A 12910-nucleotide genomic window follows, 5' to 3' on the forward strand; every position below is an offset into this window, starting at 1 on the left:
TCTGAGTCCGGCTTTCCCGACGGATCCCAAGGCCCATATCGGAGAAAAATGCGTTGGGTCCGTCGGAAGAACCCTACCGATCGGGTCCGTCCGCCGTACCTCTGAAAAATATTTCCCGGATCCGTCGGACGGATCCCGAAGAAAAACGCACCGGGTCCGTCGGACGTACCTTTAAGACCATTGATCGGGTCCGTCCGACGTACCTTTAGCCACAGCCTAAATTTTTATGTTTTATTCCTTGTCGTGAGGGACAGATGGACTAATATTTATTATTTATTTGCGCTTTCCACATGTCATACCAAAGGAAAACGCAAGTCTGTAAATTTAGAATCCCGTCTAGTTCTTTTCTTTTTTTCTTCGTGCACTACACATTCGGCAGTAAACAAGGTAGACGTGGAGATATTGCAGAAGGAACATCGTTTCTTTACAGACGTGATTTTTGTTTATATCTAGAAGTAATCGTGGACTTAAAACTCAGCCCTAAAGAACACCCGATGTGAACTTCGCTTATAGGGAAGTAGCAGCACCGCTCAGTATAACCCATTGATGACGCTGCGAAATTTAAATCGCGATCTGTTTGCAAACCGCCTTAATATAATTCGCCTTATAAAGGTTTTAAAGCAAGAATATGTGAGAAACGTTGTCGAAAGCGTTCCTGAAAACCTAATCACGCAGTCTGTTTGCGTCGTTTTCTCCACTTCAGATACGAAGCAGTGTTGCAATTTAACCATTGCGCAGTACAGGACAATCGCCTAGGGGAATTATATTGATAATCATTTAATAATATGTATTCCAATATATCTTTTATTTTATTCTTGCATACAATATCCTATAATTTTTGGCTCCAGATTAAAATCTAAATTAGGCCTATAATTGCTCGCGTGTTTTTGGGCCCACACTTATGAACCGTCATTTAGTGCGCCGTTTTCCAAACTCAGTAAGATACCGGTAGAAACTGATTAGCTCTATACTAGATAAATGTAAGATGCAGCTGACCACGCAGAGCGTTTCAATATGTGGGACGAAATACCATCCGGACCGGGTGTTCTAGTTTCAGCTACACTTTAAATAGCATGATAGTTTAGCGTTGAGGAACTGACACAGTGATAGTGAAAGTACTAGCCGGCTGCATTTCCTTTGTCTGTTCACCACGCTTTCCTCTGTGTCTGTCGTGGTTCGCCGTTTTTGTGCGCTTCATAACGATCGCCGTTGCCGATACGAAGCTGGAAACTCCGCAACAGGGAGCTCCGAAACCTGCTCAAACTCTCAATTAACAATTTGCAACAAAAAGCACATTTTAGTAAATTTTATTTTACCATTTGTCGACTAACAATATAAGTTACGCTTTAAGTATTTTGCAGAGTGCCTATTGATTAGACCTTTTGGACTACGACTACTTTATTCTGAGGACTTCGAATGCCTTTTGTAGACTAAAAGTCACAAAAGTACGTCTTTCATTCCAGACTACAAACCCCCGCATGGAGGCATTTTAACTCTCGAATGAAAAATTTACTTGTGGTTTGGCTCAGGTTAACCCAAGTTAAATTGCGTAAGCAACGGCGGAAGCTTTTTTTGCCTGCTACATTATTCCGCTAGCAAGCATTATCAGTGTAAGGTGCTACAGTATTGGGGACACTTAAGCTCATCCTTTAAGGGTATGACGCGAGAGCGTAAGCTACCAGCCCACATATAAAGTCACGATTCATCATAGCCGTGTGGGCGTACCTGTGTGTCGTAGGGGTAACGAGAATGCCAACTGTTCTGCAGGCTGATTCTGATATCACCCTCCCATATGAAAGGAGTGACCCGAGTTGGCAGCTCCTGCCCATGGCATAGGATTAACGTGAAGTCAACTGTCATGGCAGGCTAATTTGTTTATAGGAGATTGTAGCGTAGCCTCTTCACGGCGTAGTCTTCACGGCGTAGATGCGCGGCCAGCTGAGGTCTCGCTTTGGCTGTTGTAGTATTGCATTCGCAATAAAATAACGTCGCCTGTTTCATATTTGTTTGCTGAGCACTCTCAATTTCTTTCAATTGCTCTCTGTGCCCTCGGTTCCAGTCGGGATTGCAGCAATACTGCAAACGCACACAATCACGTCGTGCCGATCGTTTCTCTTATACATTTGACAGCCGTTTGTTGTTTGAGCCGCTTTTACTCTACCTCCGTAGTCCACCTGTAGTAATCAAGAGATCTCTCATTTATATTTAGACCTGGTTCCTTGTTTACAACTGATAATATTTAGATACCTGTACTTGTGTTCAATTTATGCGTTGTACCAGATCAATGTCAGCATGGAATACCGAACTCGGCAAGCTGTATCTTCTGTATGTTTAGATCTGCTATTAGAAAGAATCTATTTAGTTTTGTTCAGCTCAGTATGCACCTGCGCTTCCACTGCTCTTCCGGCTGACGAGCGAGCTTATTCTTCTATAGCAACGGAAAGGCAGTAAGAATTTTCTCGGAATGTGCGGCCCTGCAGCCACTCTCTCCTAAACGTCTGCGCATACCCGACAGGTGTCAGTGTGGGCGTGCACCCCATGACCAGCGTTAGCAGTGTCATCGGTTGCTGTAAAACAAACTCGCACAAAGAAATTAAGGGCGCATTGGGCGCATTTTATTATTATCAACCATGACATCTCAGTGACGTCCTGCGCCCATAGCGTTGTTAATTCTATTGCAGGAATGAATATCGGTTCGAAAAAACTGCGAAATTCGAAACATCAATTTCAGAGCCGCTACAGCCACCAGTACAAGCATACAGGAACGCAAAACTGCTGAAGATGCCGTCTTTGGTTATACAGTCCTTTCTTTTTCCCTTACACGGTGCAAAACCCCGCTAAGATATGGAGCAAAAACCTATAAGTTGGCAACACTGATAACAGGTGCTTGAATTTTGTTGCGTTTGCTTGACAATTTCTCATAAATGGAGGACTGTGCTCGTTTATCCCGTTTTAAAGCTCTGTAAATATCCCTCAAGACCAGAATCCTCTTTCCCAGTGAGCCTCACGCGCTACTTATAAAAATTAATTGAGGTAATAATTACCCTCTGGCTTGGGTGGCGGTGCTGTGAAAAAGGAGTGTTTTCAGAGTTCAGGGCGAGATTTTGCAGACAGAGATGTGTTTACATGAAAATATAAGCACTGTAACGTGCGTTGGGCATTAGCATAGTCAGGGCTATATCCGGAAAGCAGCAATCTTAGATACCATTTCCCCATTTGATACATCAATTTACTTTTACGTATTTTTAAGTTTTGTTTGCTTCGGTTTGGACTAGTACTCTGCAGGATGTTTCACGGCAGGTGAAGGAGTTATCTTTGCAAAAGAGAAATAATGAAAGAGCTGCCAATATTTACTCATACCCATGGTGCGCCGGACAGCGAGCATAGGTCTTTATATACATAAAAGTGGAATTGCCACACAAGTTTCTAAGCGCTAACGGAGTATGCATTTCAGTTCATCGAAAAACAGTGGATCCCATCCGGCCGATCTTGTAGAGAGGACTGAACACACTGACAGTTTACCGGAATGAAGAGCAATCATGGAATATAAAATATAGTTCCATCTTTTGCTTAAAAGCAATTAAGGGCTTTATATCTTTTTCTCGATACTCAATCTTTCACGAATGTTTAAATACATCAGTTTTGGATGTAGTTTTCTACAGAGAGCTAGCTCTATTCTGTTACATCTAAACCAGAACTCCGTGGTGAACGCGCTTCGTTAACTTGCTATTACGTCATGGTCCGTTCGTCCTCCTTCATGTTGAAAGACCACGAGACGCTCGTATAACGAAACCTTGGGCATTACTGCCCGATACGTGCATAGATATTCCCAACAGCAAGGAGCGCATGCAATTGAAGCTACGTATGTTGGTCATTCTTCAAGCTTCTTGCTCGAGTCATGCTTTAGGCATGAAATTTATCATCAAGTGCTACAAAACACCGAAACTTGTCGACCATACTGTTGTTTCATGTCCCAAAAAGAAAGATATCCGCTATTGTTCGCAATTCTTGAGAGAGGTGCGAGACATAAACCGTGTAAACACGAAAGTGTACTCCATCCAAGTTGTGAATTTCGGAAAGAAGAAACGGTGAATCAGCCATGGCTTATATTTAACACTGCAATAGTGGTGTCTGTTGAAAGAAAAGTTAAGAAGATTTCCAAGGGGGTATTTTCAGCTCAACAGGTAGCGCTTCACCGGACATCCATGCGGTATTCTGGTTACGTTCTTGTATTTAAGGATTACGCTAGTCATCGAAATTTTTCTTGTTGATCATTTTTTTATTCTACAGCAACTTGATGGCCTTTTAAATTGCTGAACAGAAAACCTCGACAACTGCAGATGCATAAGCTATTTACGTGGCCTAAAATGTTTCTAATCAGTGAAAAATCCACTCCTTTGAGTCGTTTTTGAGACCTCGACCACAATATTTCTTCGACAACGCTAATTCGCTACCTTGCAATGCTAGGCTGATTTATGAGTTCCTAAGTTACTAATCGGGCCACCAAAAAGCATGAGTTGAAGTTTTTTCATTAATACTAAGCATTTCTTCAGGAAGCGCCGAAGATGACGTAACATCTGGTCAAACACGCACCAATGCTCTCACTTCTTGATTTCCGCTCTAGAGATGTGAATTACACTAATTTTGTTAACCCGGTCGAATGAAAACGAGATAAAATGTGAGCCGAGTAAAAACAATGAAGTTGTGGCACTTATTGTTTGGACTCATTCTTATGATTTAACATTTCATTCTCTATGGGCAAATGGTTGAACACACTCTTTGAGCTCTTGCATTTGGGAACAGCCTACAGAATGAATTTTCTGCATAGGCTTGGCTGCTCGAACAATCCACAATCTGCTAGTAACCACTAGGGTGAAGTCGCTTGTCAGCAATTTTTAGACTGTTCAGTGCATGAGAATTATTCAGCCATGTTTAATGGAAAATTAAGCGCTTCTTCTGAGAGATTATACATTCTCTAAACAATGGATGCTGAGAAATCGAGCGCTCATGCCGCGAGAATCCCCCTTTATTTCAGAGCAAAGATGGCAAATAACTAAATGTACTGAAAATTGCAAATTATATTAACAACATTTCAAACAATGCTTAGAACTAGTCGCGTTATTGTACAATATATTATTCGTTTTCTCTTCTAACCTTTAAAGTATGGCAGCATTTTCACATGTTTTAGATTCACATGCATTTGTTGCCGTTTAAACGAGCCTTGCATCCATATGTTCTCAACTTATAATTTTTTATTTTCTGTTGTTTCTTATTGAGGCCTTACAGCGATTACGTTTTCGCCCTGTTGCGTATTCTCAAGAGTTGATTACAATTGCTTATTGCAGTGCAGCAACCATTAGTATCGGTCGTTCACTCAGTATTGTGCACAGGTGTCTAGATTGTTACCTGGTGTCTCACTCTAAATGGGTTTGTTCTGACGTGTGTGTGGCAAACTCCGCATTTTTTACTGCCAGCTAAAGAGCATCCAATGCACGAAATGGGTACCGGTTTCTCTTTCTATACTAATGCAATAAAATAAACAGAGGTCTCCTCTTCGCCTACCAGCACTCGCTATCATCACCGCTTCGACGAATACGTTCGTCACTGCAGATGCAAGTTTTATGATGTTCGTGTTGTAGTTTTTATTCAACTATATGGGAATAAAATGCTGTGTCTGTTACACTATAAATGGCATTGGCGAAGATGGCTACTTCGGCGTATCTATTTCTTCAAACCCACACTAAGAGAGATGCGACTCCTGTTTGTAAATTAAAGGTGGACCAGCACTTCCAGGATACGCTACTTTCAACGCATGGTCTACTAAGGCACAATGGGTGACAGACAGAAGTTTTGGCCAAAATATAAATTGCGTTGCTTTCATGATGCCCGTTCGTTCTTGAGCTACTGGCACTCTTCGCTACCCGAGAATGATATCAAAATGTGCTCCGTGCTTACAATAAAGCACAAGTGAATTTAGATGCATCATTTTACAGTAACAGTTGCCTAATTATATAAACTGACACTGGCTTCAGAAGTTGTGACCTGCCCTATATTTATGTCCAGGGATATGGGCGGGGACGTGGGCTCGGTGGCTGTGCCACGATGCAGTCACTCAACCCGTTCTGCCTCGCTATGCAGGTGGTTGCTCCCCTTTGGTTCACCGTGCTTTTCCCCGCCTCTCTGGCTAACCTGTCCACCGGACATCTGGCTGGAAAGGACGCCCGTTTTCAACCATCCTTGCCTCGTCACCGCTTCCGCCGATCGTGCGCTGACCTCATCAGTGCTCTGGACCCTCGACAGTCAACTGGAAACACCATCGCCATCGACATCTTCTCCCGCCCCAGCTTTTAAGCAGCCGCGGCCGCCGGCGTCGCTCTGTGGGCTCGGTGACTGTGCCACGATGCAGTCACTCAACCCGTTCTGCCTCGCCATGCAGGTTAGGAAGCCATATTGTCTTTACGCTAAGAAATCTAGTGATTATTTCCTGTTACAGCTGCCGAGCCCACAGTGTCGCCTTGCGATTGCCACTGAGTGTGTTGATGTCATGATTTCCTTGCTTTTGTTATCCGGTGGCATAGAGACTAACCCCGGCCCTGCCCATCTCGAAACTGTACTTGCGGAACTTCAAAAATTGTCTGCCGGCCAGTCGACACTAATCACGAAAGTTTCAGACCTCAAAACCCAGTTACTAACAACAGGAAACCTGATTTCTGATCTAAGCAGGCGCATTAGCGCACTTGAAGGCCACTACCAAACCATATAGACGCTACGCACAGAGATAGAAGGCATAAGCACTCACACCGCTCAGGCGACTCGACAGCTCTGTGATCTTGAGGATCGTATGGACGAAGCAGAAAACCATTCGCGCCGAAATAACCTGATATTCTACAATATTCCTGACCCTGATCCATTTGAAACGTGGGCTGATTCTGAAAAACTACTAATACGCCACTGCTCCGAATTTTTGGATATCACCCTCGACCCCAAAACAATAGACCGCACTCACCGTCTTGGGCGCCACGAACCTGGCCGCTGCCGTCCGTTATTTGCCAAATCGCGCTCTTCAAAACGAAAGAAGAAATTCTAGCTAATGGCCGCAAATGCAAGGACACTGACTACTCCGTCGGAGAAGATTTTTCACGTCGCGTTCGTAATGCGCGCAAGCACCTAGTTACCTTTGCCAAAAGCAAGACTAACCGTTTTTCTTTACGGTACAAGACCCTGTTCATCGGTGCCCGTCAATATATTTTCGATGAGCCATCGCAATCTGTAAAAGAGATACCATAGCGGTTGCTGCGTGCCCCAAGCTTTCAGCCGCTCACGTATCTGCCACCCCCCAGTCTAATCTTTCCCTTTCGGCGATTTTCACTAACATACGCAGTTTTCTTCCGAAACACAAAATCATCTCCAATCTTGTGTGTTCATCTTCAGGTAACTTGCTGATTCTTACCGAAACATGGCTCACTAATGACGTCACTGTTACTGAAATTCTTGCTGACTTACCGAACTTTAACCTTTTTCGCAAAGATCGCACATCCGCTCGAGGCGGAGGTGTCCTCATCGCAGTTCACATTCAGTTCTCGTGTACAGTTATAAATATTCCATCAGACCTCGAGATAATAATGGCTACATTGTCGCGCCGCGCCCCAAACTGTAATGCTAGGCGTTTGTTACACAGTGCCAAATACCAACTCTGATTTTTCCTGAATACATAACGACGTGATCAATCAGCTATCGAGGAAATACACAAAAGCACATATCATCCTTTTGGAGACTTCAATTTTCCAGGAATCAACTGGCAGACACAGACAGCAGTCGGCAACAGGGAAGCGAATCACTTCATTGAGGTCTGCCTAAACATCAACTTAACACAAGTGGTATCCGAACCGACCCGCGTTGCAGAAGGATGTGCAAACATCCTCGATCTAATCCTGACTACCCACCCGGAAGCCCTCTCATCTATCACTTATCTACGCGAAATCAGCGACCATAAAGTGATCCACGCCACAGTTGAGTTCCACTCATCACGACGCCAAAATCAAAACAAGACTATTCGGCTATACGGCAAAGGAAACTATGAAGACTTTAATCTCGAATTAAGCCAATATCTCACAACATTTGAAGTATCTTTTCACGATCGCTCAGTAAATGATAACTGGTCCCTCTTTAAGAGCAAGATTATCGAACTAACAGACAGATACATCCCTAAAATAAGCGTCCACTCGGACTGCCAAAAACCATGGCATACCAAAACAATAAAAAGGCTCGATAATAAAAAGAAACGCCTTTTCCGTGCAGCAAAATTAAAGCAATACAACGCTTTCGCGTGGGAAATATACTATGCAGCCGAAAGCACGTACCTCTCCGCAATCCGCAACGCGAAATATTCTTTCCTTCACAACGACCTCCCGAAATTGTTGACTTCCAATCCCAGAAAGTTCTGGCAGATAATAAGTGAGCACCCGGCACATACCATCACTCTCACTAAAGAGTCGTGCGAAGAAGCAGATGACAACGAATGCGATGATATTTTTAATAATGCCTTTTCATCAGTATTCACTAATGAAATTCACCCACCAATTGCGCCTTCCACCGCCAATATACAGTCCAACATGCCTGCTGTCGTGTTTTCTGAAGCTGGCATTTCCTCGCTAATTGAACACCTTAAAACTTCATCATCAGCCGGCGTCGACGAAATTGGCTCCAAAATACTTCGCAATACTAACAGCATTTCTGCAATGTACTTATTGTTATTGTTTTCACAGTCGCTTTCTACGGGAGGCATTCCGGATGACTGGAAAGTGGGAAAGGTCATTCCCGTCTATAGATCAGGCAAGAAAGATACTCCTTTAAATTACCGTCCGATATCATTAACCAGTATACCTGGCAAAATCATGGAACACGTCATCTATTCTCAAATCATGAACTTTCTTGACAGTAACAACTTCTTTCATCCCTCTCAAATAGCCATCTTTCTTCATGACGTTCACTCCAACCTCGACCTAAACTTACAAACTGACGCTATTTTTCTAGATTTCGCTAAAGCATTTGACAAAGTTCCCCACAGGCGTTTACTGCTGAAACTAACCATGCTAAATCTGCATCCTAACGTCTTATTATGGATCGAAGAATTCCTTTCTAACCGCTCCCAGTTTGTCCTCGTTAATGGACACAGTTCTAACTCTCTTCCAGTAACATCAGGCGTACCCCAAGGTTCTGTATTAGCTCCTTTCCTATTCTTAATCTATATAAACGACTTACCCTCAAACCTGGTTTGCAATGTTTGTCTGTTTGCCGATGACTACGCTATTTATCGCACAATTTCCAACACCTCTGACCAATCACAGCTCCAAAACGACATTAACGCAATGCATGCCTGGTGCGATGACTGGCTAATGTCGCTTAATCCTATTAAATGTAAACTCGTATCTTTTCACCGCCGGCGTAACCCACCCATTTTCCCTTACTCGGTTGCTAACACTCCACTAGAATCTGTATGCTCATACAAGTACTTAGGCGTCACCTTGTGCCAGGATCTCCCCTGGCGCTCACATGTAACGAACATCGTCGCATCAGCTAACCGATCATTAGGTTTTTTGAAACGTCATTTACGGCACGCCCCTCAAAGTATTAAACTTCTAGCCTACCAATCGCTCATCCGACCCGAACTAGAATACGCATCTGCTATCTGGAGCCCGCAACAAGCATATCTCATCAGTTCACTAGAATCTGTCCAAAATCGCGCCACGAGGTTCATTCTGGCAGCGTTTGGGCGAGTTGGTTCGACATGTTAAACCTGGAAAGCGCATAAAAAACAACGGACAACAGCAAGAGACAGACTCACGAGCGCGGTTCATTCATTCTGCCTGTTCGTATGACATCAGTGTATCGTCACTTAAACGGCAATCAGGTTTATCAACTCTTGCCCATCGTCGTCGCATTGCTTCTCTTAATCTGTTCCATAAGTTTCTTTTTTACAGCTCCCTCGGCCAACCACCCTGCATCACACCGCCAGCTCGCATATCTCATCGCACTGGCCATCCACTAGTAGTTTCATGCCAGCGCGCTCGCACTGTCACTTTTTCTTCATCATTCTTTCTTCGCACTGCAGAAGACTGGAATGGCCTTCCCTACGATGTCGATGCCATCACCTGCCCGTCAAGTTTTGTCAACAGTTTAAATATGCACTTCATAAATATCATGTAGGCAATCATATTCAATCAATATTTGCACTCCCACCCCTTATGTAATACCCCCAATGTGGGGTCTTTAAGGTAATAAAGTGAAGTGAAGTTAGTATCATGAGGAATTTGATCTTTCAGCCAGGAAAGGCTTTGAAAAGATTTATCGACTGGATTCATCATGAGAGATCAGCTGCGTATATGTGATGTCTGCCTAGAAGCAAGCATATATTGCTATTGTTAAGCGGAAGTTAATTCACTGGTAGCCTACAGTAGTAATAAAGAAATGTAAGTGAAGCTAGTCGCGCTTGCTTGTGACCGAGGAACTGAGGTAGCGTAAAAAGAATTTTGCGCCAAATTGTTGCCTCTAATAGAACCTTGGACAGACGCAGCGCCTGTGTCTGTTCTTCACGTGTCCTGTCGTGCCTAGCACTTTTTTACGCAATTCTTCAAAATTTACCAACAAGCCCGTGTTTGCCCTCTTGTGAAATAGAACATTAACTAGGCGCCAAAATGCATACTTACATGTACGTATCCTAGCTTAAGAGAAAAGCCTAATACATAGACCTACTGCTTTTCTCAGTTTGTATAAATTTATAGCTGCCGTGGCAAAACTCCCTTAGATCCGAAGAAACATTTTATAGCACTGCCCTGCGGTCTCCTAAGTACAATATATAGAGCAACTTTAATCCTAGTTTTAAGGCCGATTCCAGAATATGCATAGCGACTTTAAACCGATTTCCCCGGCCTAACACGCAATATGTAGAGCAAGGCCGTCAAGAAATAAATTTACAAAGCTTCGCGGAGAATAAGAGCTCTTCCTCTGCTGATCGCTCTGTAATGGTTTCTGCGCTTCCTGCTCATGGCATTAGCATCCACGGGAAGGCATTTCCAATTGTAATCGTGGCACTAAGCCTACAAAATTCACCGCCATGATAATCTGGGGATCATTTATTTCTAGCCCTTCTCTCTGGGTTGGGCCGATTTGCATTTTAAGCTAGCGTATATTTCTCCTTGGACTAAGGACAAACTTAAAACTTGGCCCGTTTTTGTGAAAGACGATATCTTGCCCGCTTTTTTATTTCGTTTCGAATGCAGGCCTAGCAAGAAAGGGTCAAGCAGACTCCAAAGGATAAATTGTGAATGATAATTCGACTTTCCTCGGGAATTGCAGATATTGAAAAGTGACCCCATTTAGGCTTTTTGTGTAATAGGTTTGTTTCTTAATCGGAATAATTCTTCAGAAATTATACCGTAAGCACCAAAGAGAAGGAGTAGATTCTGTTTTTTAGGGGTAATAGAATTGTGAATATGCAGAGAAATGTTCTATGGGGCTTTTTCCTAACATTCGTATGAAGACTGCATTCGTGGCCGCGGATTGACGAATGACACAATTGCGCTGAGGACACAATTGAGAATGAGGAAAGATCAAAATATCGGCCAGAAATGTCAATTATATCTATTTTATAATGTACCTAACTTAAAAACTTGATCGATGACGCAAATCTATTGAAGGGTGTGACGCAACTTGTCTCTACGACGAATTGTTTTCAGTCCTCTCAGAAAATGCTTACAGGAGCGCTAATAGCTGTTAGCGACTTCTGCGATCTAATGGGTCTTCAAATTTTAATAATGCATTTTGCGACCTCTGCTTTATTATACGTGCGTGAACGTATAAGCATAAGATTAAAACTATTCATTTTATGTTCTTGGCGACAAAATGCGGCAATCAAGTTTTTTATTTTATATTATTGGCTGTTTCTTAGTTATCAGCTCAAAGTCAATTTCCTTGGGTTTTCTTGATGTTCAAGGTAATGAAGCAAGAGTGGCAACAGTATTCAGTCTTTGAACCAAACAACTAAATACCACCACTCGCGATGATAAGGCAATGATGCTTGTGTAAACTGTTGTACTTTGTTTCTAATAAAGTTGTTGGAAGTTTCCGCTGTGTGTGTACTCGTTCTTGGTACCTTATCTTTTTTGCGCTATTTCTCCGAAGTGAGTGAGTACCACGAACATACCTTTGCAAAAAAAAAAAAAAAATGGCAGGCATAGCTCTATGACACATGCAGTGTGCCGAATGGACCAATGAACAGACGCAATTTAAGGACATTTTAGTACAAATCAAGAAAGGCAGAAACATACGAGATTTTGTGCGTAAGCAATAAAGTGGTGGTTTTTCATGATCACAGAAGGGATTCAATAGCACGAAAATGTAGCAGGTGGCGGAAGGAACTCAGATTTGCGGTTGTAATTAGGAACTTTGAGGCGATAAAATTGATGCTAGATCACAGGACCTAGTTAACTGGAAAAAATAATAGGGATATATTTTCCTTGCATTTGGTGTAGTGAGAATTGAAATGATTATGAATATCTAAAAATTATATCTATGCTTTTCCAGCTGTCAAAAGCGAGCCAACCCTATTTGTTGGTTTTCATCGATCATTGAGGCATTTGTCTTACCATGAACGGAAACTATTTGTGATTGCCAGGACATAGTAGGACTGCTGACAGTGTTCATTTTATAACGAAATAATTGTTTGAGAGTTTACTAAGGAAATAGAAAATAATGTCTCTCCCGAGCTTTCATTATCTTCAGCTTGTGTTCTGATGAAAGTTATGCACGGTGCCACACTCCATGCTTACGGCTGCATTTGTGATGCAGACAAGAGCAAGAACGTTTGTTTTAGGCAGCATCGGCTCGAGAGATGCAGACGTAGCTGGAGGTG

The 12910-nt window shown here is 42.8% G+C and overlaps 1 pseudogene; it reads left to right on the top strand.

Moving 5' to 3' along the window:
- Positions 1–6067: 6067 nt before the first annotated feature.
- LOC146190116 (uncharacterized) lies at positions 6068–7287 on the top strand (annotated as a pseudogene).
- Positions 7288–12910: the final 5623 nt, after the last annotated feature.

This window comes from Amblyomma maculatum, chromosome 5 (genome assembly GCF_055883805.1).
Source record: "Amblyomma maculatum isolate TAMU_Amacu chromosome 5, ASM5588380v1, whole genome shotgun sequence".
Lineage (NCBI taxonomy): Eukaryota > Metazoa > Arthropoda > Arachnida > Ixodida > Ixodidae > Amblyomma > Amblyomma maculatum.